The 27,944-nt window shown below is 47.0% G+C and overlaps 1 pseudogene; it reads right to left on the minus strand.

The window, feature by feature from the left end:
* Positions 1-995: 995 nt before the first annotated feature.
* LOC149328419 (uncharacterized) lies at positions 996-27,773 on the minus strand (annotated as a pseudogene).
* Between the last annotated feature and the right edge of the window lie 171 nt (positions 27,774-27,944).

Raw genomic sequence — 27,944 nt, forward strand, 5'->3', positions numbered from 1 at the left:
CAGATTCATTCGCCACTGATTAGTAAAAAAATGATTAAAAGACACTTTGGTGGCTAGCGCTCTCGTGTTCAGATGTGCTCGGCGAGCGAAGGCTATCCGAAAAAATAAATGGCTCACTGCAAGGACGAAATGCCAGAAAATTACTGCTATGGATTTGAGCGTTTCAGCGTTCATTATGTGAAGTGTGGATGTCGGCTGTAAAGATGCGTGTTCAGTTGGAGAGCTGTCTAAAGAAGCTAACTGAACAATGAAAAGGTGTATTATCCTTTATATGTTTTGCCACGAGCTTCGTACACAGATTTATGGCACTGCATAATTCCACAGTCTACCCGGACGCAATAATAACTCCCGTGTGGCCGGTTGCGGCCAACTTCATTTCGGAGCAAGGCCTAGAAACGTGTCTCGATAGATCGCACTTTGGGGCAAAGGAATAAAAAATAAGAAATCCTGTTCTCTGTACTCTCTTGAACTGCATTTCACGACAACTTTTATTTGAAATGTACAAAAAGGTAGAAAGGAGAAACAAGCCTTATCTTGTGAGACAGCTGCTTATGCACGCTGTTTCACCTAAGATGTTCGGCAATTCTTAAAAATAGGCTTTTTAATGAGAAGTCCGGTTTTTTTTTTCGTCATAGCGGTGTCAACGCTCTAGCGCGTCAGAATAAAGCAAGATCTTGCTAAATGGCTGGTTAAATACATAGTAATTACTTTTGAACTATTACTCTTATTATCCTTATTAATGAAATGCTTGTAGTCAACCGTAAGTAATGGCCATATAGGTTTTTAAATTTTCAAAAACGTAAATACCCTGGGAGCTGTGGCCCGTCAAAATTTTGGTTTTTGCCGATATGTGGGCACTGGAGGGGTTGCTTTGCCTGCAAGCTTCTCGGAAGCGCATGTATTGCTGGCGGGAAAATTATGGTGCGCGCAAAGGGCTAAGCGAGGTATTTTTGACTGGGTCTGTACTGCAGCATCACCTCCAGACACTGCAGCACTTAGTTTTCCGCTTGTGAGCGTCCGTAGGGGCCAGGAGAGGAACGTCGGCGTTGGGGTGAACTAGACAGTCGACGCAGGGGGGACCGGGAGCGGCTGACGCGAGGAATCCCCCTCTCGACTGTAGCACTGTGCTGGGCTGGATGGGGCGTGAAGTGGCTTGGCTGTTCGTCGTCGCGGGGGGAGCTTAGAGGACGGTATGTGCTACGACGGGACCAATAATTGCGACAGCGACGGGAGATGTGGCCAGTGCGGTGGCAGAGGAAACAAATGGGCCTGTCGTCGGTTGTCCGCCAGTTGTTAGGGTTTCGTCGACGTGGATTGAAGTACGAAGGTCGTCTAGGGGCAATCGCAGTGATTTCGGGTGGTGGTGAAGGCCGTACGGGGCTGACGGGCTAGAGACCAATGTTTGCAAGCTCTTGACGGACGACGGCTTGTACCAGAGAGATGGTGGGCAAGTGGTTGTCGCCATCACGTAGACGCAGGGGGGCAGGGGACATAACTTCGGGTTCGCATCGGATGATGCGGATCACATTTTCTCGAGGCGGTGGAGTTTTCCGGTGCTGCAGGTCTTCACATGAGGAAGTCGCAGCCGTGTTGGGGAGGCGTGCGTACGGCTGGCTAATACGCCTGCTTTTGGCTTCCTCGAAGCGTCGACATTTGTTATTAATTCCCTCGACTGTAGTGCAGTTTTTGTACACGAGCAAGCTGAAGGCATCGTCGGTGATTCCCTTCAACACGTGGCCCACTTTGCCAGATTCGGGCCTGTTGGCCTGAACTTTGTGGCATAGGGCCAACACGTCCTGAATATACGAAACATAGGACTGCGTAGAAGCCTGAGCTCGGGAGGCAAGGTCCCTCTGAGCGGCAAGCGTTCGGCCGAGCGGCCGTCCAAACAGTTCGCGCAATTTCTCTTTTGCACACTCCCCAGCTGGTCAGACCGTCTTCGTGGGTCTCATACCAGACCCGGGCGGTGTCTATTAGGTGGCGCAATTTGGTGACATGTGACCATAATTTGTTGGGCCACGGCGGCAAGAGTAACTGCGTTGTCGAAACTCTAAAAATTATATGAACATAACTTACGGTGGCCTGCACGCCTGTGATAAGGAGAGAGTAAAAGTAATGGCGAAAACTTAGCAGCTCAATGTTAGTTACCCGCACTGCTAGCTAGCACGTCTTAACTCTAATCGGGTGCGATACATCGCTGACAGTCCTATTCCGAAAAAGCTCTCTTCTAACCCGAAAAGGCTATATCTAAAATTGCCGACGATTGCGTTACATCCTACTGCAAAATTTGAGCGCAGCACATCAACTGTTCCATCTTTTCGATAGATGGAGGCAAAAAATTCGACGGCGGCGATGGCAAGCGTCTGCTTCGGCGGCACACACCTCTGGATTCTGGTGGCGATGGCACTGGGCCTCTGCTGTGGCAGCTCGTTTAGCAGCAGTGGTAGACGAAGGACTTCCACGGGTTGCCTCACTCATGGCTGAGAAAGAACTGGCACAGAATAAACTATTTATATAGGCGGGCGGTTCGCAGTGACGAACGGCGGCGGCTATGCGTTTCGGCTCGGGCGGTGCACATATCGAGAACCGCCGCCACCAATCCGGTGCTCCGATAGCCACCGCACAGGGGTCGCACTTGAGGAGGAGTGCAGAGAGCAGTTAAGTTATCGGGAGGTCATGGGAGATGTCGCCAGGAGCACGCGCAACTAGCGTAGCGCACTGCCCCGGCTGCTGCTCTGGTTACAATGAACAACGGCGACGCCGCGAAATGCAGGAACGGGCGCCAAAGAGCAGCGCTCTGAAACTGCGGAACGTCTTAAGTGAAACACCCAGTAGCACGTAGCGGCCGCTAATACTTTCGTTTCAAAAAACCTACTGTGGCAATACTCCTCATTTAGTTCACGTTTCTAACGGCTAAAGTTCAACGCAATAACGCAACCAAAATGGTGGTTTATTTGTATTCACTGGAATTTCAAGGCTTTCATCCGTCGCGGGTTTTCGGGACACTCGTGGCCGGAAAAGAAGACTCCAGAACGAGCATACAGGTGGACAATGCTTTCTTCTCAAGACACAAATATACGACAGGTGATGCAAGACCATTCTGCGCTGTCACCAAAACTATCGGCAACAATTATCAGGACCAGGTTCCTAACAGGTTACGTTTTTACATTTGTACGTTATGTATCTCGCCATGTGGAATTCGTCCTGCAATGTTTTCTTAATGTGCAAGCAAATGTTCTTTTATTTTGCAGTGTTTTGTTGTGGCACCTTTTCTCTTGTTAATAAAAAATATTGAGGGGAATATTGACTGGAAGCAGGAAAATTGAAGTTCTCTGTGGAGTGGTTTGTCCGCACGTTTGTTTAACCAGCACTTGTGCATAAGCCAGCTTGGGACCAGTGGCGGCGCTCGAGCAAACAGCATCTGCACATGCACTATTTTTTTAGAGTTGTGTTGTGTTTTGCGGAACATAGGCGAATAAGGCATCATGTTCCAAACGCAAGGTATGGAAAATTGTCTTGTGCAGAATTTTTATAAAGAAACAAAACTGTGGTGTAAAGGACCTAAAATATTTTTCATACAACTAGTGAATGTAAAGGGCGGAAAAACGTTTGAAGTGGCTAATGCTAAAAGCATTAAAGAAGGTAAGGTAGCCTCAGAGGCTATCCTCTGCCGGGCAGGGATGTCGAGGCCCCAAACCAATTAAACAGACACCTCAGCCTTCTTCTCAGGAATGAGAAAGTGGCTGAGGATTATGAAAATAAAGTAAGGCATTCACAGTTTATTAAGGCAACCACGCTCTCGTAATCAGATAAAAACATGAGAAATGTCAACAACTGCATTATAATTCAAGAGTAGAGCTGGGCGAACTGGAATGTATTGATTAGAAAATTGACTAAAATACATTTTTCTTAGTTTTTTCTAGGTCTGAACATGCAAATAAGATATCATTTAGCGTGAGCTCGTCTGCGCATCTTTCACAAACAAGTTTTTCTTCTTTTCTAAGCAAGTAGTTGTGTGTCAGGTGTGTGTGTCCTATGCGAAGGCGACTTAACATTATTTCAGTGAAACGTTGCTGGTGTCTGCATATGCGACCATAAACACTCACACATGATCCACACGACAAATACAGTAGGTGACCTTCAGGGAGTTATTCGCAGTCCATTTCTTTTCAACATTTACATAAATGCCATTATTCTTATCCACAAGGAACCAAAATTTATATACTACGCAGACTACACTAGTGTTTTTTATCGTCAAACTGATATACAGGCCTGATTAACGCCGCGAACAATTTCCGAACCCATCTCTGTAAGTGCAGCCAGGACAACAGTATAAAAGTAAACTCTAAGAGAACACAAGCAGTCATCTTTAACACAAAAGATACGTGTCTTCTACAAACGCCCACGATATCATAAAATGCACTGAATATAGAGGCCGTTAGTTCAGTAAAAGTACTTGGTATATATTACACCGACGCATTGAAATGGGACGCTCACATCGATTTTACTTTGCAGAAATTAAGCCGCATAGCGGGTATCTTACATCGAACTCGTTACCTCCGGCCCATGTCAACAAAATTGCTCATTTACAATGCACCATTTGCGTCACATATAAATTATTGCCATCTTCAATGGGGTACAGCATCACCTTCTAATCTAACTGAGACACTACTCATGGAAGATAAAATAATACTTGCTATTGCGAACATGCCCTATACCTCACACACCCAACACCTTTTCGCCAATGTACAACCTACCAAAAAGCCATCTTCTCTATAAACGAACTCTGTTACGCACCGACTACATCCGCCTAAAAGATACTAGGAACGTAATAACAAGTATAGGAAACCTAAAAAAACATCAAGTCCACATATAACACACAGCGCTGAAAAATGATTTATTCATTATGGTCAAAAAATGATAGCAAACACCCTTCCGCGACTACTAAATTATAAATCCGAAACCGAATTTGACATCTAAAAGTTAAAATCATCGGAGCTCATCTCTTCTTGTAAAAGCAATCATTTAAATCATCGCGATATATGTAACCATTTTTCTGTTTTTTTTTGTAAAAGTGTTCTTTCCCATCCATCTGCAAATATGTAAAAGAGGCTAAGGACCACTCAAGCTGCCGACAAGCAGCTTTTACCTTGGCCTTACATTTCATTTTAAATGGACACAAATGAAATGAAAATGAAACCTGCGTCCTCGACTTGGAGCCACACCACGTCCGCTCATCCGCCGTACGGAGTGTGCAGGAGATAGAGAGAGGAGGAACGGCGGAGGGCGCACCGCGTATAACGGCTGTGATTCAAGCGCACGCGTCGAGAAGCAGCGGGACTGCGCTGACGTTTTGGTGCCATTTGCATAGTTGCACACGTGCGTCATTCGCATTGAGGAACAATGGGATGCAGAAGCTGGGTTGAAGGACGCGGCGCATAAATGAGCTGCCAGGGATCTCAAGCGGAGTAATGGCCGTCACTTTGACAGAAGCATTCGCGGCGGGAGCAATGCGCCGAGGCCAGACGTGAGGCACGTGCGCTACCCGAGTTGCGAGCCTGGGCGTTCTAAGCCACCCTTGAAAGGCGCAAAAATATTTATGTACAGCCTCTGTAAATAGAACCAGCCCATGAGACACAGAGAAGAACAGTTAGCTGTAATCAGGCGAGTTACAATGAACCTGTTATCGCAATTTTTTCTGTCATTGCTGTTCGAACCTGAAATACCGGTAAATGACCGACAAGAACGGAACACCGACTGTGGATGAAGCTACATCGCCGGCGCTCCTTTAACCGATATAGCGATTGTTAGCACTTCAAGTCGGTAAAGAAGGTCCTTGATTTCATGTAATGCGATTCGGAGTTCTTTACAGCGTGGTTATGCGTTAGCACAAAACGCTAGGACGTAAAAGAGAGACATCAGATTGCTGGGTAAGTCCATTGGTTCCTTCCCTTTGCAGCGTCCTCAGCATCTCGCGTTTTCGCCCGTCGGGTGGGCCGAGCGCTCCAAAGGTGACTGTAATTATTCAGTGTACGCGCTGAAGATGGTTTAGGACACACGTTAGTTTTACCTAAAGTCCCTAGATCAGCTTTGCTAAGTAGCGACAAGTCCCTCCTCTCCTACCGCCCTTTCCCCTGCGGCTCGCGTCGTCCGCCATGTTCTTCCTGACGCGCTCCGATGGCGCGGTTGTATGCACTGGAACGGCGGACCTTGCAGAGTCGCGGCTTTGCTGTAAGGGGCAGTGAAAAATGTAGTAAATGAGCTTGGTATGAGAAGAAGGGAAACGTGCCAGTAATGCGCTCCGAATGTGATTTGCGTTCAGTTTTGTCGGAGACAGCGAGTGCGGCAGAACTGCAGTTGTGGTGCGGCGGCCAGTTCGCGAGAGAACACGGACACGCGTGCAACTTTATATATAGCATATTATTGCAAAGACTACCAACGGCGGTTTGTGGCGGTTTGCGGGGCAGTTTTGCTGGCCGGTGAGAGAATATTGACGGGACAGCAGTGCATTTGTTTCTTTATGCTAAGCTTCCTCAGAATTATGGGCTCGAATTGATCTTCAGTAAAATGGAGCTTTAAAGAAGGGTAGTCGTATTAGGAATATATATGAAGATGAAAAATACAAAAACCTAGCTATGCAGGTGAACACACTGAAGTCCCTTCATGAATTTCTAGGACAGACGGAAGCCGATGTCTGCGGGGTGCCGGTATGCACGAAATAATTACGGTGCTGCCTCGCGGATTACTTGTATGGTGGGAATAGAATGAAAGGAATATTATGGGCATTGGATGCTGAGACTGACCGTTGGTTTCGCACAGCAATAAAATTCCTTTGCGCCCGCGTCACAAACTTTTGGCACGTAGAGCACTTGTGCAGCAGACACTCCAATAAATCAGACATGCTATGCGCGAGTGTGAACACATGTAAATTCATCTAATTGGAGCGCGAGTTATGTACACACCGCCAAGGGCGTCCGTTGAACTTTTTTCAGGGGGGTGCACCCGATGGCCGGATATGGGGCAGGCGGTAGGTTACCTCCAAAAAGGAACTATTTGTTGTCTAAACTGGGCACATGAAACAAAAATTAGAAGCTGCAAATTAGTGCTAGGCTTGGAGAACAAACATTAGAATTTATTAATGAGCAAAGAATTGAACTCAATAAGCAAAATCCGATAACTTAATATCACCTTAGCGTGCTAATCAAGCTGTGTATTGTTTTCTACTAGTGCATAAATAATATCTCTAATTCTAGGGGGGTGCAACCGCCCCCCCTTGCCCCCCCTTCCGGACGCCCATGCTGACACCGCCAATCTTTAATAGTACCGCGCGAGCGTCGACTGGACAACGCCTTATCATGGCGCGGAGCGCGAATCAAGCGAGAATAAGCGCATTTGTTTCAGATGCACTGGTTCTCGCTCGTTTTGCCGCTCAGCGCTGTCATCAGGCGCTGACAAGCCGGCTGGTCGACGGTCGCGCGGTACTATTAAACAATTGGCAGGGCGTACCGAAGAACACTTCGCAAGAGGTTACGGTTTCAGGGCGCATTACTGAGCGAAAAGGTTTTGGCTACTTGATCTCAATGGACCAGCTGCAGTAGGTGCCGGAGTGGGGCCGTAGGCTGAAATACGCGCGCATACTTGCACTGACATGCATGTTTACGAAATTACAAAGGCGGACAGCAGCGCGTAATCAAACAATCGTCAAGCATAGTGCGAGCTGGGAGCTTTAGCAATTCTGACTCGCCAGCCAAAGTTTGCTACTAGAGCATCGATTCTCAACGATGGAAAACAGGAATTGAGCTTACATCGTATAACTTGCTAGAATTCGTCAGCTTGAAATTTTTTCTCCCAATCCTGTGGAGCCACGCTTTCTGTCGCACAATATCGTTCTTCGCCAGCGGCACTGAAAACAACGCCAGACCTTTTCCTGACTGGGTTGAGTACCCGAAGGTGCAACAGCCCGGAATTTCGGCTGCTGCTGCGGACACAAAAAAAGAGCCCGATAAACTAAAGTGACTTCCAGCAAACAGCGACAAATATAAAGTCAGCTCCACTGAATGTCCGTGGCCAGCACAACTATACTGTCACGTTGTAGTGACGGCAGTCCAGCGGTCAGGAAGACAGCAACAAAACTTGTAAACGAAGCTCTTTATTTGTGCTGACTTGCGCCCGCAAAACAACTGAATCACTCGGCGGCGCCGTAAGCAACAGACGTGCTCGTCAGTAGCCGAACTACGAAATGCCGGCCGCTCGCGGCATCGCTCAATTTAAAGCCGGCAAGGAAACTTCGAGACAACCAGGTCAGGATCATGTACAGTAATCTGGAAAAGCGTAGATGCAGCTCTGCACGACTGCGATCAGTGGAGGTTAGTCCGGGCGCTTCTCGCGTCACGAAGAAACGTAGCGTGCAAGCGCCGTCAAACTACGCAGCCGGACGACTTAGGAAGAACATGGCGGAACGGAAATAGTTCCCAACCGGAAGTGGGCGCTGTCCAATAGTGTGCGTCGGCGGCGCCGCAAACGTTTTCGGTACTTAGCTTTTTTTAGAAAAGCTCATAAAGGGACTTTAGTTTTACCTAGTAGAATCCGCGATTTAGAAATACGACGTAACCCCAACTAAATGTATTGTAGGGGGGGGGGGGGGGCGTGCATTTAATTAGAAACATCGTAAGATGCGCGAATGGCAATCCGGAAGCGTGCCAGCCTACAAAGACAACGCGTTGTGGCGCCACTGTAACCTTTTCTATTGTTCCTGCTGCCTCGCTGGGTGGGTGTCAGTGGTTTCACGGATTTAATTCTTCAAGCTGTAAAGTTGAAGGACATCAGAGAAGTTAAATTGAGGCCCTTTATAGAATTGTATTGTGTAACGTAGTTCGCCAAACGCGTTATTAAACAAACATATTTGCTCATCAGTCCTGGTGGAACTCCGCTTGCTGCTGACGTATTGTTCAATCATTTTGCAAACGGGCGTTTTCTGCATGAGTAGGATATGAGTACACGAGTAGGAAAGGCGGACGTGGCAACGCCTTCAATAGCATGGGCCTTACGGCCATTTCGTAGTTGTTTAAAAGAGATATTTTTCGTTATCACTCCGTTGAAGTCAGCCTTTTTCTTCTTTGCCTCTAATCTTCTTTTAGACCTAAATTAGGCGGATCTGTTTACACCTTTGCCGTGTTCGTTGTATCAAAGAACCTATTTTTATTATACGTTTATTTATACAAGTGTTCTCTCTATATTACTCAGTGGGAAAAGTTAGTGTGGCTCCGTTGATGCCGCAACTTTATTCAATTCTGTCTCTGCAGACGAGCAGTCCATGAACAACGTTTGAACTGAAGAGCTGAAAATGAAGAAAGACACTCATACATTTCAATTTATTCAGATTTGTGTGGATGACGCTGATTCCGGGCGTCGTCTGTAAAGTGAGGCTGCTGCCATCCAAAGGCACTTCTCTGCCCACTGCTCCCACTTAGACCAGCATTGCAAAAATATGCTTTGAGATGATGTCTTTCCACGGAATCTTTCGAATTCGAACTGAAATTGTTAAACCGGCTCCTAACACAGAGAAACTTAGGTTTCACTGCGAAGCAGGTGCCCGGCACCGAATCGAGCGACGCGCTTTCGGCTGCGCCTCTCGACCTCTCTGTGCTGGCGCTCCCCGGAGCGAGGGGAGATACGCATACTGACAAGGCTCTTACTTCCCAGGCGTCTTGCACCACATAGTTTGAAGGGAGTAGGTCGTTGCGTTGCCATATGAAGAGGATCCTCCTTAAGGAAGATTACACGTGGCCTCATTCTCCCTCGCACCTTCCGCTTTTCTCATAACCTAATGAAATCGGAGGCGGTATCTCTTAGACGCATCAGGGCTGGGGCGGCCCTTAACCCGTCGGTCACGTGCCGATTGTATCGTTCGCTGCGTCGATAGATACACAGCCGGGACCAGTCCCGAGCAACGAAGACGCCCTTTCGTTTATTCGTGCTGGTTTTATACACGTTGCGGGGAAGAGAACAAGAAAGGGAACAAGTGACGAGCATGCGCCGATGATCAGGCCCGCGTTGCATTCTGCTTATCTACGCGATACATCTTCCTTTTCTTGCAGGAAAAAAAATAAAAGCCACAACACTGAAATTTCACAGAACAATCACACTCGATGGTGCTGTACAGTACTGGTCACCGATCCAAAGTTTGTTTACACTGTTCTTGAGATGCCTTCACGGAACCTGCACAAAATTGTCTTCATATCCCAATCGCCGTGGTTGCCTTCTCTCCCGCTGGGATCTTCTTGGTATTGGTGTCGGTGGTGTGGGCGTCGTGATGGGTACGCTGTCCTCGTTTGGTTGGACCTGGCAGGTGGATCCGTTCTCTTGGCTGTCATCTGGCATGTCTTTATTGGACAGAAGGCTTAAAGGCTCAGCCGTCGCCATGAGGTGTTGTCGGTTGCGACGCAACACTCTGTCATCTTCGGTGGCAACCTGGCAGGATCTTGGATTAGCATGTGCATTAAGAAAGTTGGCTTTTGGGGACCAAGAGTCTCCGCGTACTGTGACCACCTGGCCTTTTTGTAGTGGTGGAAGACTACCTCTTGGGGCCCGGCACTGTTTATGTTTCCTTACCAATTTTCTTGGAGCTTCGCTGAATTCCGGGAGAGGTGTCCAAAGTAGTCTGCCCTGAAGTAGCTCTCCAGGCGACTGACCGTCTTCCAGCGGACTGCTCAGTGAGCAATCCCAGCCAAAAATCCTCTTTCATCTCAAACGTCTTCTTTAAAACTCTCTTTACAATTTGGACGCCTTTCTCCGCGAGTCCATTCGAGCGGGGAAACCTTGGGCTGGACGTAACCTGTTTAAAATCGTACTTGTCGCAAACAATGCAAACTCATGACTCGCAAACTGGAAACCATTGTCTGTGCAGCCTTCAATAGGTAATCCATACCACGCGAACATAGAGCTGAGTTTCATCACAACTGTGGCCGCCGTTGTGTCACACAGCAATTCAACCTCAGGAAAGTTGGATAGTACATCAAAAACACAAAGGTACGATTTTCCAGCCCACTGAAAAATATCGACACACCACCCGATACCAGGCATGTTTAGGCACTGGGCGGTCCAAGAGCGGTTCACTCTGTTGTCGGTAGGCGTACGTTTGACAAACTGCGCATCTCTTGACGAGGGCTTCAATGTCAGCATTAGTACCAGGCCAAAACAGCAACTTGCGCGCTCGTTATTTGCATTTATTTATCCCCAAGTGGCCTTCGTGAATTCTTCGAAGTAGCTCAGGGCGCATGCTTGACGGTATTACAGCTTTGCATCCCTTAAGCAACACACCACTCACGACAACTAGTTCACTTTCGAAGGGCTTTATTGTTCCCAGGACTGGTCGATTGCTTTCTAAGCAATGAATGACGTAACTCAAGTAGTCTTCCCTGCTGGTTTCTTGTGACAAACGTTTCAAAGTTGCCTCGCTGACGAGTGATGAAAGAACACTTACAGCGTGAACTTCCACCTCATCGTCGGTGCTTTCATTCTCTCGGTGTTCGACGGATGCTCGAGACAGCATGTCGGCGACCACCAAGCTTTTCACTGGAACAAATTGGAGCTTGCAGTTGTATCTAAGCAAACGAAGAAATTGTTAAACCGGCTCCTAACAAAGAGAAACTTAGGTTTCACTGCGAAGCAGGTGCGCGGCACCGAATCGAGCGACGCGCTTTCGGCTGCGCCTCTCGACCTCTCGGTGCTGGCGCTCCCCGGAGCGTGAGGACACACGCATACTGACAACGCTCATACTTCCCCAGGTGCCTTGCACCACATAGTCCGTATGATGGCCATATGATGAGGATCCTCCTTAAGGAAAAGTACACGTGGCCTCATTCTCCCTTGCACCTTCCGCTTTTCTCATAACCTAATGAAATCGGAGGCGGTATCTCTTAGGGCTGGGGCGGCCCTTGACCCGTCGGTCACGTGCCGATGGGACTATGAAGACGCTGCACCCACCACTTCGCGAGGTGTTCCACACCAGCTGCAGAGGTCGATGTTCGCCGCCTGCTGTCGACTTGTGCAGGGACAATGAGTTCGAGGACACGGATTTTACAGAAACCGGGACTGTTGGTGATAAGGGGTTGGTGATAAGGACTGTTGGTGATAAGGAGGAGGTTTTGTCCAAGTGGCTCACCGAAATCAATAAAAGCAGGAGCCTTCTCCGCTTCCTGCAAGAGAATACCTGCCATGATTTCCTCTAGTACACAGCGAACTCAAATTATGCACTCATGGCAAGTGTGCGAATTAAATCATAAAGAAAGTAAAAGCGATGCTTTGGGCTCGCAGGATGCGGTACACTGCACTTGATTTCGTCAAGGATGCCCTGACGTCAGTTAGAGTCCAAATCCTGTGGTTTCTTGTGCCCTTGTGGTATCATAAAATAAAATTCTAGCCTTGCTATTTTGGCTAAAATCCCTGCATAAATCATTATCGTAGTCAGGTGGCTTCCTTTTGATGCTGTCTAGTTAGGCACAAGCACCAGGATGCTGCTTCTACTTGCCCACAAATGGAATAAAAAAAATGGCTGAGGCTTAACTTGGTTAAGCCTGCAGAATGCGAAGCATCATCGTGTCGCGTAATTTGGAGGCGCACAACCACAGCGACGGCGCGAGGTGGGCCCCGTTTCTCCACTGCCGTGACGTCATCGTGTCACGTGATTTGGAGGCGCACAACCATAGCGACGGCGCGAGGTGGGCCCCCGTTTCTCTACTGTCGTGACGTCATCGTGTCACGTGGTGGGACGTCATGTATCACGTGATTTGGAGGCGCATAACCACGGTGAAGAGCTGAAGTGGTAGCTAAAGTAGTATGCTTCGCATAAAAATGGCCACCCTCCATGGTTTCCCACATCGCGCTTTATACAGGTCGGATGCAAATGCGCCAAGCTCCATGGAACCTTGTTTGTGGCCATGAGATGTGAGTCATATCTGCTCCAACAGCTCAATTTTCTCCACAATGTGAACTCTGTGCTTCTGGAACTCACCTTTTCTTTTCTTTTTTTCCCTCGGCACATCACCACCTTTGCTATAAAAGACAATCCTGTATTGTAACACCTCGAATACTTGCGCATTGTTGTTTTGCTTGGTAATGTCAGCATATTTGATTTTTGCTCTGGTGGTTGCAGAGGCGTGAAGTTTTTTATTTTCATGACAAGCCACTCTAGAGCCCATTAATTTCAAACTTTCATTTCCATCAGGCTTTCGCGTGAACGCTCTTTAAAAATGTTTGGAGCTGCAAATAGTTACCCCGCGGAAAGAGTGGAGCCTTTGGCATTTAACATCTCCTCAGCAGAAGTCGAGCTCTTGGCATCCACTGCCGCAAGTCTTTTTTCGATGCTGGCTACATGGCTTTTGAGGCGCTAGGTCTCTCTTTCAAGCTTGAGCCGCTGAGAAAGGGCCCCTCTTGCTGGCACAAATATTTATGGCGTGAGGTCTGAGGTCACAAGTTTTCTAGCAGCAACTCTTTCTGAATAACTTTCTATTCAGGTCAGAAAATACCAAACAAAAATGGTACGGCCACCAAAATTAAATATACCCATGGAAACTGGAGAGCATAACGTCTTTTAAAGCCATGGGCTTTAGAGGGACAATATACCCGGAGCACAGACGTTTCCTAAGCTTTTTCTGTTGCAGACGGCATCTTAAAACAACGTAGCTCTTTTCCACAACTTCGTTATTAAAATCGAGGCACTTCCCTTAAAAAACTCTACGTGGCTTCCTTTGGTGATGCAGATGTTCTCAGTTGCCTCGAGCAAACTGTTTCGCTTCAGAAAGTGATTGAAAAACCTTCCTTCGCACAAGTCAACTCGAACGCGGACGCGAGACTGTTCACGTCCAGCGCCTAAAGCCGTATTATGACCCGGCCATCCCACCTACGCCGTAAGTCGCCAGGATGGCTCCTCTTCTCCCCGGGGGGGGGGGGGGGGAGGCAGTTGTAACGACGAAGAAGTTCCTCTTCAAGCGAAGACTACGACGAACTTCTGACCGTTGTGTTGAGCGCCATTGCCATCGCTTTGGGTGTGTGCTCGTGGTGCTCGACCTCTGTGTCTACGAGGCCTGTGTCTCTGTGTCTACCGCCGGCGCCCAGTACCTCTAACCATCCCAGTACCCATCTTACAATTTATTTATTTATTTATTTATTCATTTATTTATTTATTGTCATAGCCAAGTACATCTTCAACACGCAAAGCTCAGCGGATCCATAGCCAAAGGCTAGTACCGGATTCATACAAAGAATATGAAAACGTCAGGCGGACGATGGTACGCACGAACTCAAGACAACAAACTAAGCATGAAAAAAAATTATCACAGGTCTCTTGCTGCTATTGCATAAAAATAAACCAAATACTTATTCATACCAACATTGCACAACTAACACTGCCATGTACGCAAGCAGATACATGATGGTAATGCAAATAATATGCAATTCATGCCCTATCAGCAAAATACACTGCATAATCCACATTGCACACATGCTAACCATTACGGCTAAAGAACACAACCCATGAGCAAATGCCCGTTACTTATAGTTTCAAAATAACGTGGTTAAAAATGCAGCGCCAAAAACTTTTTCTTCAGCGGTACTGTTATACACCTATAGAAAGCAGGAAGAATGCCTACGGAAGATGATTCCAAGCTTTCACACCTGTGTATCTCAGGTGACGGTGGCCATAGATGTTATGAGAGGGAGGTTTAAAAAATTTGCCTTCGGACGCAGCGCGTACATTTCTATGAGGTGAAGAAAATGCAGTTGACGGAAAGGGAGGCTGTTGTGTATTATCCTGTATACCAGTAAAGTGGTGCGGTAATCACGCAGTATAAGTAAGGGCATTATTTTGGAGTCCATAAACAGCAGTCCCGACGGGGCGCTAGGTGCTGCCGAGTTAACAAACCGTAAAGCTCTCTTCTGTAATATTATGAAATGTTGAAGATAAGTACGATATGTAAATCCCCAAGCCTCAAAGCAGTATGCGATGTGTTACTGAGAGATACAAAAATAAATTGTCCTTAAAGTCGCCACATCAAAATACTTATGTGCTTTTGACAGAACGAAGCCCGAATATGACAGCTTTTTACGAAGGTTGTCTAAATTCGGTTTCCAGTTTAATTCACAGTCCAGTGTAATACCTAGGTAAGGAAAAATTAAGGCTTGTTGCAGTTCGTTACTGCCTACCTGCATATGGCAAGGCATCGTATTGCAGCGCCTATAAGCTGATTTAAAGATAATGTATTTAATTTCGTCAGCTTGCAAAGATAGTTTGTTTCACAAAACCACTCATTTAAATACTGAAACTCTATGTTTATAATGAGTTCCGCTTGAGTTTTACTTCTAGAGGTCACTAAAATACCTGTACCATCGGCGTACTTTACTATGAGAGCACCAGTTAAAAAATACGGCAAGTCATTTATACGAGGGGGTACCCAAAAGAAACCGGACTTATTTTTGTTTGAACTTATTTGTTCACATTTTAAGCACAGACCTTCAAACTCCTTCAAAGTATTCCCCACTTGCAATGATACGCTTGTCGAATCTTTCATTCCATTTTTCAAAACATTGTTTAAATTCATCTTTTGTGATGCTTGACAGTGCCTCCGTCGTTTTTTTCTTCACCTCAGCAACATCAGCGAAACGCTTTCCATTCACCTATTTTTTTCATTCTAGGAAACAAAGAAAGTAGCACGGGGCAAGGTCGGGAGAGTATGAGGGTTGAGGAATAGGGGTCATGCCATTTTTGGTCCAAAACTGTCGTAGAGACAGGGCTGTGCGAGCAGGGGCATTGCCATGATGGAAAAACCAGTCGCCCGACCGCTACAAATCTGGCCGCTTCCACCGCACACTGTTGCCCAATCTTTTCAAAACATCCAAGTAGAAAGCCTGGCTGTCTGACCCTGCGGAACAAATTCTCAATGGACGACTCCTCTCACGTCGAAAAAGCAAATCAGCATTGTTTTAATGTTTGGTTTCACCTGACGAGTTTTCTTGAGGCGAGGTGAATTTGAAGTTTTCCATTGGCATGATTGTTGCTTTGATTCAGGATTCGATTCAGGAACACTTGAGTTGTCCCCGTAGCATCGTCCTTGTACGTCTTTCTTAATATTTCAAGAGTTTTCATTCAACTTTTTCCGAGCAAAAATCAGAATTTCACCGGCGCACGCTGTTCACGAAAATCAGCCATTGCAAAAACGACATTCACACAAAACAGTCGTCACTCTAAAACTCTGCCTAAACTAGTCTGACCTCCTGCAACGACGGCGCTCGGCTTACTGACTCTGGAATGTTCGTTCTATGCGCTCCTAGTGGCAAAACGCGGTACCACAGAAGCTTTGCCGACCAAAAAATTTAGTCCGGTTTCTTTTGGGTACCCCCTCGTATAGCGAGCAAAAAGCAGAGGTCTCAGAACTGAACTTTGTGGCACCCCCATACGAACCGGCAGAGAGCTAGAAGGTTCTCCGTCGACATTTACGTTGTGCTTACGATCGCACAAATAGCTTTTAAAAAAATTGAGAACTGCACCCCTAAATCCATATCTTTCGAGTTTCTGACACATTTAATTATGATATGCAGTATCAAATGCTTTTTAATAGCCAAAAATACTCCTATTACAATGTTGTTGTTTTCAAGAGCTTCTTTATTACTTTCACACAGAGATATTATAGCAGTCGTCGTTCACCTGTTACCTCGAAAAACATGCTGGTTAGGAGGGTAAAGAAGGTTATTCTTCTCTAAGGAGAGCTTTATACGACGGGCTAGTAATTTTCAAACAGGGTATTAACGCAACTAAAAACAGAAACTTGTCTATAATCTCCGAGCTCGTTAGGATCACCATGTTTAAAAATCGGTATAACTTTGGCAACCTTTACTGCCTCAGGGTAGCTAGCGGAACAAAATGCTTTATTAATTAGTGAGGCCAAAGTTGTCCCAAGTGTATTGTGGCCGCCCTTAATAAGTGAATAGAAATTTCATCAATTATCAGCGCCTTTCCTGACTCTTTTAATTTAACACTACTTATGATCTCATCACCAGATACATCTTCATAGACGAAACAGGATTCTTTCCTACTGAGCAGAAGTGAAGAAGTGATCATTAAAGCGATCAACAATAGAAGTTGTTTGCGGAGAGTCGTCGGATGTGTGCAGTACTGTTTTACTGACGGAGGGTTGAATAACTGAATTGATAATATTCTAGATCTTTTTAGAATTAATAGCGCCCTTATTTATCCCACCACAATGATACTGCTTCTTCTGCAACCTCAACATGCTCACACCTTTATTTCTATAGGTGCGATACTGCATGCTATAATATTTATTACCCCTATTCTGCTTCATTTTAAAAAACCAATGATCACGTTGCTTCATAACGTTTAGTACAGCAGGTGTCATCCAAGGGCGAATAGGTTTCATATAGTACTCTTTCTTTATGAGGGTTCTGCTACATTCTCTGATAACGACTGTAAATTTCCAATTAAAAGATCACAGTGCGCATTGGCATCGAAGGATTCGAATTCGGTGAAATTTATTTCAGTAGTTAGCCTTGATAGTGTCGTATATTCAATTTTACTCCTTGACTTACATTTGAAGTCTGAGACCTTGGGTTTAGCCTCAGCAGAAAATAATAAGGCAACTAGACACTGGTCAGTAAAAGCTGTGTCGAAGGCGCCAACTAAATAATTCAGAGGCTCAAAATTGCATACCATATGATCAAGACAGGTTGGGTAGTACTTGTGACATGCGTAGGACATGAAACGTAATTCTTGAAGCCGTATGAGGAGATAAGATCAGAGCATTCACTATGGGTACTACCTCACATATCGATGTCCATGTATCCAGTTAGTATAAGATGTATAGAAGTAATAGAAAAGTGAAGAAGTGTTGTCTCAAGGACATGTAGGAAAGCGCTCATATCGGCATGAGGGGCTCGGTAAATAACACCAATAATAACGCGACCAGGGTCAGCGAGCAGAAGGTCTGAAGTATCACTTACAGAATTTATGAGACCAGTACATCGTTTGTATGGAATCAGACTCCGTATGTACAAACCAACGCCACCTCCTCTTGTGTTCGTATCGCGAGTGCGAGGGTAAAAAGCATAATCAGGTATGTTATAAGATTCATTAGTCAGCAACCATGTGTATGTTACAACTACAACATCGTAATGACAATGGTGTTGAGCCGAAAAAGAGCATAAAGCATCAAAGTTTTTGTGGATGCTAGTTACATTGCAGTGCAAAAAAGACAAGGGTTAATGATGCTAAAAAAGCTATCGACAATGCGCGTTGTGAGCATTCAACAAACACGAGGCTATCTCTTCAAGATCACTTCAAGATCGACTGTTTCAGATATTCATTTTTCCCGCTTGCCATAAAAGAATGGAATAGTTTGAACCCCTCTATTACTACTAATACATCTTTGCAGAAATTTGTAACTTTGGTAGAAGAACAGTTGAGCGATAATTAAATAGATAATTAAATCATAATTATTCAAGTACAACAGACCACTCGTATCACTGCATGTAACAGCATCTTTATGAACATACAATGTATAAAATTGCACCCTTTTCTGTGAAAAATATTCTCTCGTTATGTGTTTTATTTTCTGTTGTCTGTGTTTTTTTTCCCGTACTCATGTAATTACTTGAAAATAACAGTGTTTTTAATGTATACCATTCCATTTGTATTCGCTTTGTACCTTCTTACTATATGCCCATCCTGTAAAAATCCCAATGGGATTGACAGTATGTGAAATAAATAAAATCCACACACTCGTTAGCTATTTCAAGCCTTGCCTTTTTTTTAAATCAGAGTAGTTGCAAAAGAAAGGCCTGCATGAACTCATTCAGCATACTACACATGGAACTATTTAAATATATACAACGATACCGGCCCGGCAGGTGATCACCGGCACAATCACCAGTCTGAAGACTACATGATTTTGTCGATGGAACTTGTAATCTGTGAATTAGGCCGGTTGAGTTTATGATGACTTCCTTGTGCACCTGAAGCTCCATGGTACACAGTATCAGTCAAAGCAGCACGGTTTTAAACACCTTTCCAATGCTGGCGCGTCAACTTTTTGTCCGCCAAAGCGCTTTTCGCAGGGGACTTTTCTCGCTCTGGGATTTGTTTCTCAGAAGGGACAGGATGGTAGGTAGGGCAACGAGGCAGAATAGTAGGCTCAATGTCGAGCGCCTGGACGGCTTTCACAGGCAGCCGAATACTCTGCAAGGCTTTTTTTTTCTACCTTCGCAAATTCCGTTCCCATTTCTTCCGCTGTACTTCATTGCTTGCAGTAGCGAAAAGGGAAGCATTAGAGCACCGGGACACCTGGTGCTCCAGCCCGTTGAGAAGAAATGCGAATTTGTTTTCTTTTCCGCATTCTTCGCTTTACATGATAGCACTGTCTGCTTTGAAGTTCACTGCTGGCAACGAGGCTTCATTGATCTGAAGGCAGCACGTCGCAGCGTCCACACAGCGACCACGCGGTTCACGTTGAGCACATCCAAACTATCCCCGCTGGCCACACTAGCTTTGTGTGGTGCTATAGAAGAGTATTGGAGCGCCACCAGCGGCCGTCGTGGCGTTCCAAACGCTGCGCGGGCAACCGCTGCTTGGTGTTCGAAGCACTAGATAATACTCCTAATTAAGTCTGTGGGTCAGTCACGAAGACAAGGGTGATGAACTACTTTTTTGAGGAAAAACAGAAAGACAAAGAGCGTTTTACTGCAACGCTATGTCTACTAATACTTATATACCAAACTTAAACTTAGGCTGGATATTACTGTACTGATCCTGTTATGATCACTGTTTTATTAATGCGAATGCGTTTCTAGGCTATGTCGGTAGAGACGTGTAACCAAAACTTGCCCGCAAAGCGTGTCCGCAAAATATGTCGGCAGCAGTCGTGACTTTCTCAGTAGAGGTAACATCAAACGAATGGATGTGATCGATAAGGGACGATGTGCGAATGATGCAGAAAAATTGTCACTAAGATGATTAGGTAATTAATTACAGCCAACAAACAGAGTCAAAATGTCGAAATGGAATGTTGAAGTAGCGCGGACGGCAAGCAGTAGCAGGGAATAGTAAAAAATGAGTGTAAAAATAAAAGTTCGAAATGAATTGAAATTTGTTTGGTGAATAAAATATAAAGTAATCAATTAAAAAACTTCATTTCTTACAAGAAATTAGTTAACTAATTACAAGCAAGAGCAAATGGAGGATTGAATGGTTTGGACGGGTATATAGTCTGTTAATAGAAAAAGAACGAGTTGAATTTGAACAAAAAATTGGGTAGTCAATCATTGACCAAAAAGGTTAAAAAATTGATAAATGATTAGATATTGAAAAGAAAAAGCAATGGAGTGTTGAATTGTTTCGACTGGATATTGTAAGTGGACGGAAACGCAAATGAGGTGTCGAATTTGAACAACGAAATCGGTAATCAATCACCGAGCAATAATATTAAAAAATCGATAAATCATCAATTGATTGATAATTAATAAACATGTCGTTATTTGAAAAATTGGTCGATAATTCATCAATTAATTTACTTTTCATCTACGCAGAGAGGCAAAGAGAAGCGACGAGTGTGAAGGAGGCATATATGCTTTCGCATTCTCCCAATGCGGGTAGCCGCAGAGATCTCTAATTTTTTATCTTTTGAAAGCATGAAGGGAACATCATTATTCTCAGCAGATTACAACACATGAGTATATGATTTGGGAAAGTGCTCGGAGTGTTTCAACAGCGCAGCTTCAGTCTCGGATGGCATACTGGTTGCGTCGAGCTCACGCGCCGTTTTGTATTCGCGCTCTCTAGACACCGTTAAAGCTCTTTTGATTGTCGAGAGTCGAGTGTAAAGATTGTTATCTGCCACCGAATGTCTTGCCATGAAGTCAGCGCAGGTAATGTAAACCATAAGTAATCTCTCGCGCTTCAATCTTGGCATAAAGTTTGGAACTATTTAAAGGTTAAAAATGGCCGCTGTGATGCGCGTCCCGCAGTCGAACTCTTTGACATTGTCTCCAAATGCCCAGATTTAAGCACCTGTTAAATCGGCGCGCATTATGGCCTTTGTATTGCATTTAATTAGATGACATTCACCTTTCCTAAGGTTGTGATTGATATATTCATCCACTGATTCATGCGGCAGTTTTGCTTCGTGAGCCCGTGTTTAAATGGTTAGCCTGGAGCAAGCCACCGCTGTGGCCCTGGAGAACTTCATGCGCACCTGCATGAGCAGCTGCTCTCACTGAAGCATAACCACAGACGAATCTCCGCCAGCTGCGTTTCCCTTCACTATACTGCGGGAAACTCGAATAGCGTACCCAAAACCGCTCCTCTCAAAGCCAGCCTTACACAGCCCGGCGCCGCTCGCACTATGGATTCTGCAGAACACGATTGTGGACCGTATATTGCGTTAGCAGAAAGCGTTTTTCAGAAAGATTGCAATTAAAGGTGCACAGAGCGCACAGAGGACGTCGAGCAAAGAAAAGAACGTTTTAGGTGCAAAAAGGCTCTGCAGGAGCGGCTGTAATGCGTTTTACTATAGTCACTCCTAGTACTCGCTTCCCAAGCATGGTTCGATATCAAACTTTGACGGAACAGAATGGTTTTTTAAGGCGAAAGCCTTTATTGCGTCATCGTTGTCGACAGAAGGTTATCAGCAGAAGCTCGTCAGCAGAGGTGCCACGCTCTTGGGTTTTGAGACAGTTACTGTGCAATTTCCTTTGCTCAAATACAATTTCCATTTTCTTCGTTATGGCCCCTCTTCTTTCACTGCCACTTCCTCCCTTCCTGTACGGTGCGGTTCAGGTGTCTACCGAGATGACAGAGAATTACTGCGCCATTTCTTTTCCTCAAAAAGCGTTGCGTTCAAAAGGCAAGGCATCGCGCCGGACGAGTGGTGGCGTTCCATGGACTCCCTTGCAGGCCTACAACACGCTGTCGCGTTCCACTCCTAAAGCGAAGCTTAAGAGTGATTAATTAGTAGTTAATTAGTTTTTAGTGATTAATGAGTCATTAACCATTAATTAGTTATCTATCATTACTTAGTAATTAGTCATTATTTATGCGCGACGATTTCTAGCGGTGACGTCACCAGTGCCACAGAGGCAGTCAAAGTGGTGCGGAAAAGGCTGTCGCCTCTGTGCACTTTAGACAGCCAAAGTGCCCCCTGAATTTTTTCGAGGAGCAAACTAATGTTCCTTTCCGCGCGGATAATGAAGTCAGGCTGTTCACAGGCCAGTACATATCCTGTGCATTGTAACTTTACGAACCTGTATCGTAGTTAATAGGTAATGCCGTTTTTTTGCAGTATACTCTGCACGGTGGTGTCACATTGACCATCACTGGCACGACGCTCCTCAGTTACGTCTTTGCGTGTGTCATTCATTAGAAATGGGTTTTTAAGGTTTTCTTGCGAGTCTTGTAAGATGCATGCGGCAGGCTACAGAAACCTAATGGTATTGTTCTGTATGCATGGAAAATACTTGGTTATTGCGTGCTGAATGGAGCGGATATCTCTACAAACCCTGGAGTTTTCCAGTGCTCTTGCTGATCGAAACAGGCTAGCGCTGTCTTTTGTTCATTTTGTATCTTGAGAATTTATTTTGTAAACTTTGCGCGATTTTAATGCGGCTGTATTTATACTTTCAACTGCGCAAAAAAACACGGACACAAGGTAGAAGGCACGACACGAGCGCCTTCTACCTTGTGTCCGTGTTTTTTTGCGCAGTTGAAAGTATGAATCCTTACCAACTCGTCCAGTTTTCTGTCCTTATTGGCTGCATTTGTTGGCGGCGCTCGTGGCTGCCGAATGCACGCAGCAAAGACAGGGGAAATAAATACCAGCAAGATAGTACACTAGCCGTTTATCACGCGAATCTAAACAAGCTGCAGTTATGTTTACCCACTACGGTGGCTCAGTGGATAGGGCCCTCGGATATTCAACAGGAGTAGCCGGGTTCCTATCCGACTGTGGCGGCCGCGCCTCAGCGGAGGCGAAACCCAAAAGGCGCCCGTGTACTGTTCGATCCTCCACTACAGCACCTCTTTCTTCCTTTTTACTTTCACTCCCTTCTTAATCCCTTCCTTACTACGCGGTTTGGGCGTCCAGTGAAACACGTGAGACAGTTACTGTGCCATTTCCTTTGATCAAAATTGTTTATTTCATTTTTTTTTGCTGTTATGCAGAACAAATCATTTATTTGTTTCCTTGATTTCTACTCGTAAGGCGAGCCGCAGAGAGAATGCTTTATTCCACAAGGAAAGTTTAGTCCATGGAATTGTAATAACGTGTAAATGCGTTTGTGAAGTTATAAAGAACGGCATGCACAAAATTTCATGTCAGTGACGTTTACTAAGCACAGGACAAAAAGGATACGATATGAATGCTGAATTTTAGTGGGGTCGGAGCATTTTCTGGAAAATAAGTCGCCTCTGTAGTGAAGAAGTTGCACTGTACACCTGGACGTAAAAGAAGACGAGGAGTGTGGCCACCCGGATGCACCCTGGCCAATTCCCCGCCGTGGGTATGTGCTATTAAGACTGAGGACATCATCATGATGAGACTACGAGGACACAACAACTACGAGCTCCGAAACGCGAAGACCAGTTCGGCGTTTCTAAGGGCTACCTGTGTGCGAAATCCCGCCGTACATTTGGTGGAGGTCGCGGGTTTCGATCATCCCTGTACACCCTGGAGCTCCGCAGCCTTCGGTTCCCCAATTCGATGACTGACTCCGGCAGCACTTCTGCCCCCCCCCCCACCGCTTCTCCCCGCTTCTTCCCTCCTTCTCCCCCGCTTCTCCCCCTCTTCACCCCCGCTTCTCCGGCCCCTTCAGTTGCTTGTTCCGGAATGCTTAGCAACCGGGACCCGCCAGTCTTCAGTTGCACCGAAGATCAAGACGCTGAGGACTGGCTTTCGTCCTATGAACGTGTAAGCACACACAATAAGTGAGATGACGTCCTTAAGCTCAACAACGTCCTCTTTTACCTTGCGCAAGTCGCAAAACTGTGGTACACTAAATCACGAAGCCGACATCACGACTTGGGCCACCTTCAAAGCCCGCTTTGCGGATGTTTTTGGATGCTCGGCAGTCCGCAAGCTTCGCGCTGAAAATCGTTTTGCGGCCGGACACAGCAGTCTGGGGAAACTATAACCAGCTACATCGAGACTTTTTGAAGCGAAAAGCTTCACTACGAAGGTAGGAGTAGAGCTTCGCGCATGCCGTATGTCGTATGCCACGACTGAGTGACGTCACGCGCGCTATTGGCCGCCTGCGAGGTGGCCAATGCATAACCTACTTAATAAATAAGTCCTAGTAGGAAATCGGCCGAGTTGTGCAATCGAACCAAGGTATCCGGAGTGCGAGACGAGTGCGCTAACCAGTCCGCCGTGCCAGTTCGATGGCTTGGAATGAACTAAGGCGCGTCTAGTGAATATGGTGTCTTCGTTGCCTCCCATCTTTCTCCCTTCTCTTGCGGCCAGGTTCAGGTGTCCACCGCGATATGCGAGACAGATACATCTCCTTTCCTCAAAAACCAGTAGCTTCGAGCAAGGCGTACAGCCGAACGGGCGATGGCATTCTGTGGACTCCCTGGCAGCGCTGCAAAGACGCTGTCACGTTCCGCTGTTACAGGCGAAGCTTAAGATCTTCCAGAACGCAGGCACGCGTCAGTAAGCTTGCTGCCTCCACCGCAGCCACGTGGAGCCGGTCGTGCCGCGCTCCTCGACGAGTCTCGCCATGGAAAAATGTTTGCTGAAACGACGAGAGACCGAAGCAGCTAAGCAAGCTAAGCTTTCCATCAAGGCATCCATCAAGGCGCTTTCCAGATGTAACTGATAAAAGAGCCGCGCAGCATTGCTGACGTCATCACTTTGGGCCAGAGTTACGACGAGCTTCGCCGGCAACGTGTCGTGTCTCGGCAACCCGACGAAACGGTGGCAGCCATGTCCGATGTCACTGAAGACTGCGTTCCTCCAACACATGAAGGACATTGTCCGGGAAGAGGTCGCTCGGCAGTTATCACTGCTGCCCAGCACTCGCGAGTGTACTTCAAAGCTTCCACCTGGGGTTCGCCATGTAATTCGAGAACAAGTTGCCGAAGCGCTTCCCCCTGCCTGCCGCCCATTTCTCTACGACGCCCCGCTCACGGCTATCCTCACCTAGGCCGAAGCTGTCTCGTCGCCATGAACATTGTTTTCTGCTCCCCTATCCAATGCTGAAGCCGTGGCATGACACCACCACCCGCACGTTTTTCTTCCAACGCCTCACTGCCGCGTTGATTTCACTCCCAGCGCCGTGTACTACCTGCTGTGAACCCTTGTCGCACCTTTGACAACCGGCTCATTTGGTTCGCATGTGGCCTCGCTACCCACGTTGCACGTCTGTGCTCCCGTCACACACCCCCGTACGTCGCCGACCACAGCCCGGCCTCCTATGCCCGGCCATCGTCCCCTGCCCATGCAGTTCCGCAGGCAAGAACTGCGCTTTCGTCGAGCTGCGAAACTCCTGCCTCACGCTTTGTGAATTTAATCGGACCCTCCATTGAACACGTCGCTACCCTTGCGCTTGTCGATACTGCAGCTGCTGTGCCCGTCATAGCCGCTAGATTCTGCCGTTTGATTTGAAGAGTTGTCCTGCCGCTCTCTGGCGTTTTCCTCCGCACCGCAACTGCACAGTACATAGAGACGCTCGGTACCTGTACGCCCCGAGTCACGATCCAGGACGTTCTCTAAGTTAGTAGTTCTATTGTATTGCGTGCCTGCTCTCACGACATTAATTTAGGGTGGGACTTCTTATCACGTAATCAAGCCGTAATTCATTGTGCCTGTGCGGAAGTGGAGCTTTCTCCGCTCTGCGACGTATCCACGACCGCTACAATTCTTCGAGAGGCCAAGTGCCACGCTTCGCAAGACACCGTTATCCCACCTTCTCCTTGTGCCCTTGTTCCAGTCACCGGTACCTCATTTTCAGAACGTGCCGTCCTCTTCCCTCCGTCTTCTCTTTTCGCCTTGCGAAGATGTCTTTCTCTACCCTTCGCCCTTCTTACTGCACGAAGCGGCTGCGCCCATCTAGCCATCAGCAATGACTCTTTCTGCCCACTCACCTTGCACCGTGGTGAATGCGTTGGACACGCCGAGCCTGTTCGTTCCGATCAGATCGTTCTCGTGCCGCCTCTATACCACACTGCCACTGCAGACCCAAACAGCCTCAATGCCATCGGTCCGCCTCATCCCTTGCCCGCCTCATCACTACTGGCTGCCTTCACCGCCGCCGTTGACAATGCACTTTCTCCTAATCAACGCGCCCAACTCCTCGACTAGCTGCACAGATTCCGCACTTCTTTTCACGCCAAAACGACCTCAACTGTGGCTTACGCCAAGGTCCCTATCGTGTCTCCACCTCAGAGTGCCTCATTATTGACGAGAAAGTCGATGTCATGCTCCGCAGAGGTGTGATTTAGCCTTCCAACAGCCCCTGGGCTTCGCTAGTCGTTTTAGTAAAAAAGAGAGACGGATCTGTTCGGTTCTCTCTGGATTATCGACGCTTGAATGCAATCACACGCAAGGACGTCTACCCCGTCCCCGCATAGACGACGCGTTTGACTGTCTGCATGGAGCCGAATTTTTCTCCTCCCTCGATTTACGGTCTGGCTATTGGCAAGTCCCCACGGCGGAGGGCGATCTGGCCGAGACAGCTTTCATCACTCCCGATCGACTCTATCGGGAATGTTCAACTTCATGCCGTTCGGCCTATGCCACGCGCCCGCGACCACTGAACGCATGATGGGCACTATCCTCCGTGGTTTGAAGTGGCACACATGTCCGTTCTACCTGGATGACATTGTGGTGTTTTCCTCTGACTTAGCTGCCAACCTAACTCGCCTTGAGGCGGTCTTGAAGTGCCTGACAGATGTCGGTCGGAAGCTCAATATGAAGCAGTGCCATTTTGCCGCCCGCCAACTCACCAGTTTAGGGCATCCCGTGTCAAAAGATGACATCCTTCTTGACCCAGCCAAACTCCGAGCTGTCGCTGCGTTCCCGAGACCGACTTCAATCAAGCAACTCCATACCTTTATTGGCTTATGTTGTTACTTTCGGCGCTTGGTCAGCAACTTTGCGACCATCGTTGCCCCTTTGACGCAACTTCTTGGTGGCCACAACGACCTTTCTGCCTTGTTATCCGGCTTGCGACACTGAGTTCATGAAATTAAGCGCCATACTTACCTCGCGCCCTATTTTCGGCTACTTTGACCCGGCTGCCCCTACCGAAGTTCACACCGACGCCAGTCGCGCCGGCCTCGGCGCTGTTCTGGCCCAAGGCAAATCTGGCGCTGAAGAATACGTCGTGGCGTACTGCAGTCGGATTCTTACCAAGGCCAAGACCAATCATTCCGTCACAGAAAAGGAATATTTGGCCATCGCGTGAGCGCTTCAAAAATTTAGGCCGCACTTCTACGGGTGCCCATTAGTTTTTGATACGGACCACCACGCTCTTTGTTGGTTATCTTCACTGAAAGACCCCACCGGTCGTCTTGCCCACTGGTCTCTTCAAGTGCAAGAATATAGTATCCGCGTTGTCTACCAGACTGGGCGCAAGCACACTGATGCCGACGCTTTATCCCTGTCGCCGGTGCCCCCTGACATACTCTTGCCGCCTGCCTCCAGATCCATCTTGTCTTCCCTGTCCGTTGACGACATGCCTGCCGAGCAACGCAAAGACCCCTGGCTGACGTCACTCATCGCTATCCTCACCAGCTCGTCGCCCTCGTCGGCCTCTCACACCCTTCGTCATCAGGCGCAGCACTTCGCTCTTCGTGACGGCCTCCTCAACAGACGCAATTATGTACCAGACAACCGTAAGTGGCCGCTTGTTGTATCTCGCCGCCTCCGTAGTGCTACCTGCGCTTCTTA

Source organism: Amblyomma mixtum, chromosome 9 (genome assembly GCF_055824585.1).
Source record: "Amblyomma mixtum isolate Tamu chromosome 9, ASM5582458v1, whole genome shotgun sequence".
In the NCBI taxonomy this organism is placed as follows: domain Eukaryota; kingdom Metazoa; phylum Arthropoda; class Arachnida; order Ixodida; family Ixodidae; genus Amblyomma; species Amblyomma mixtum.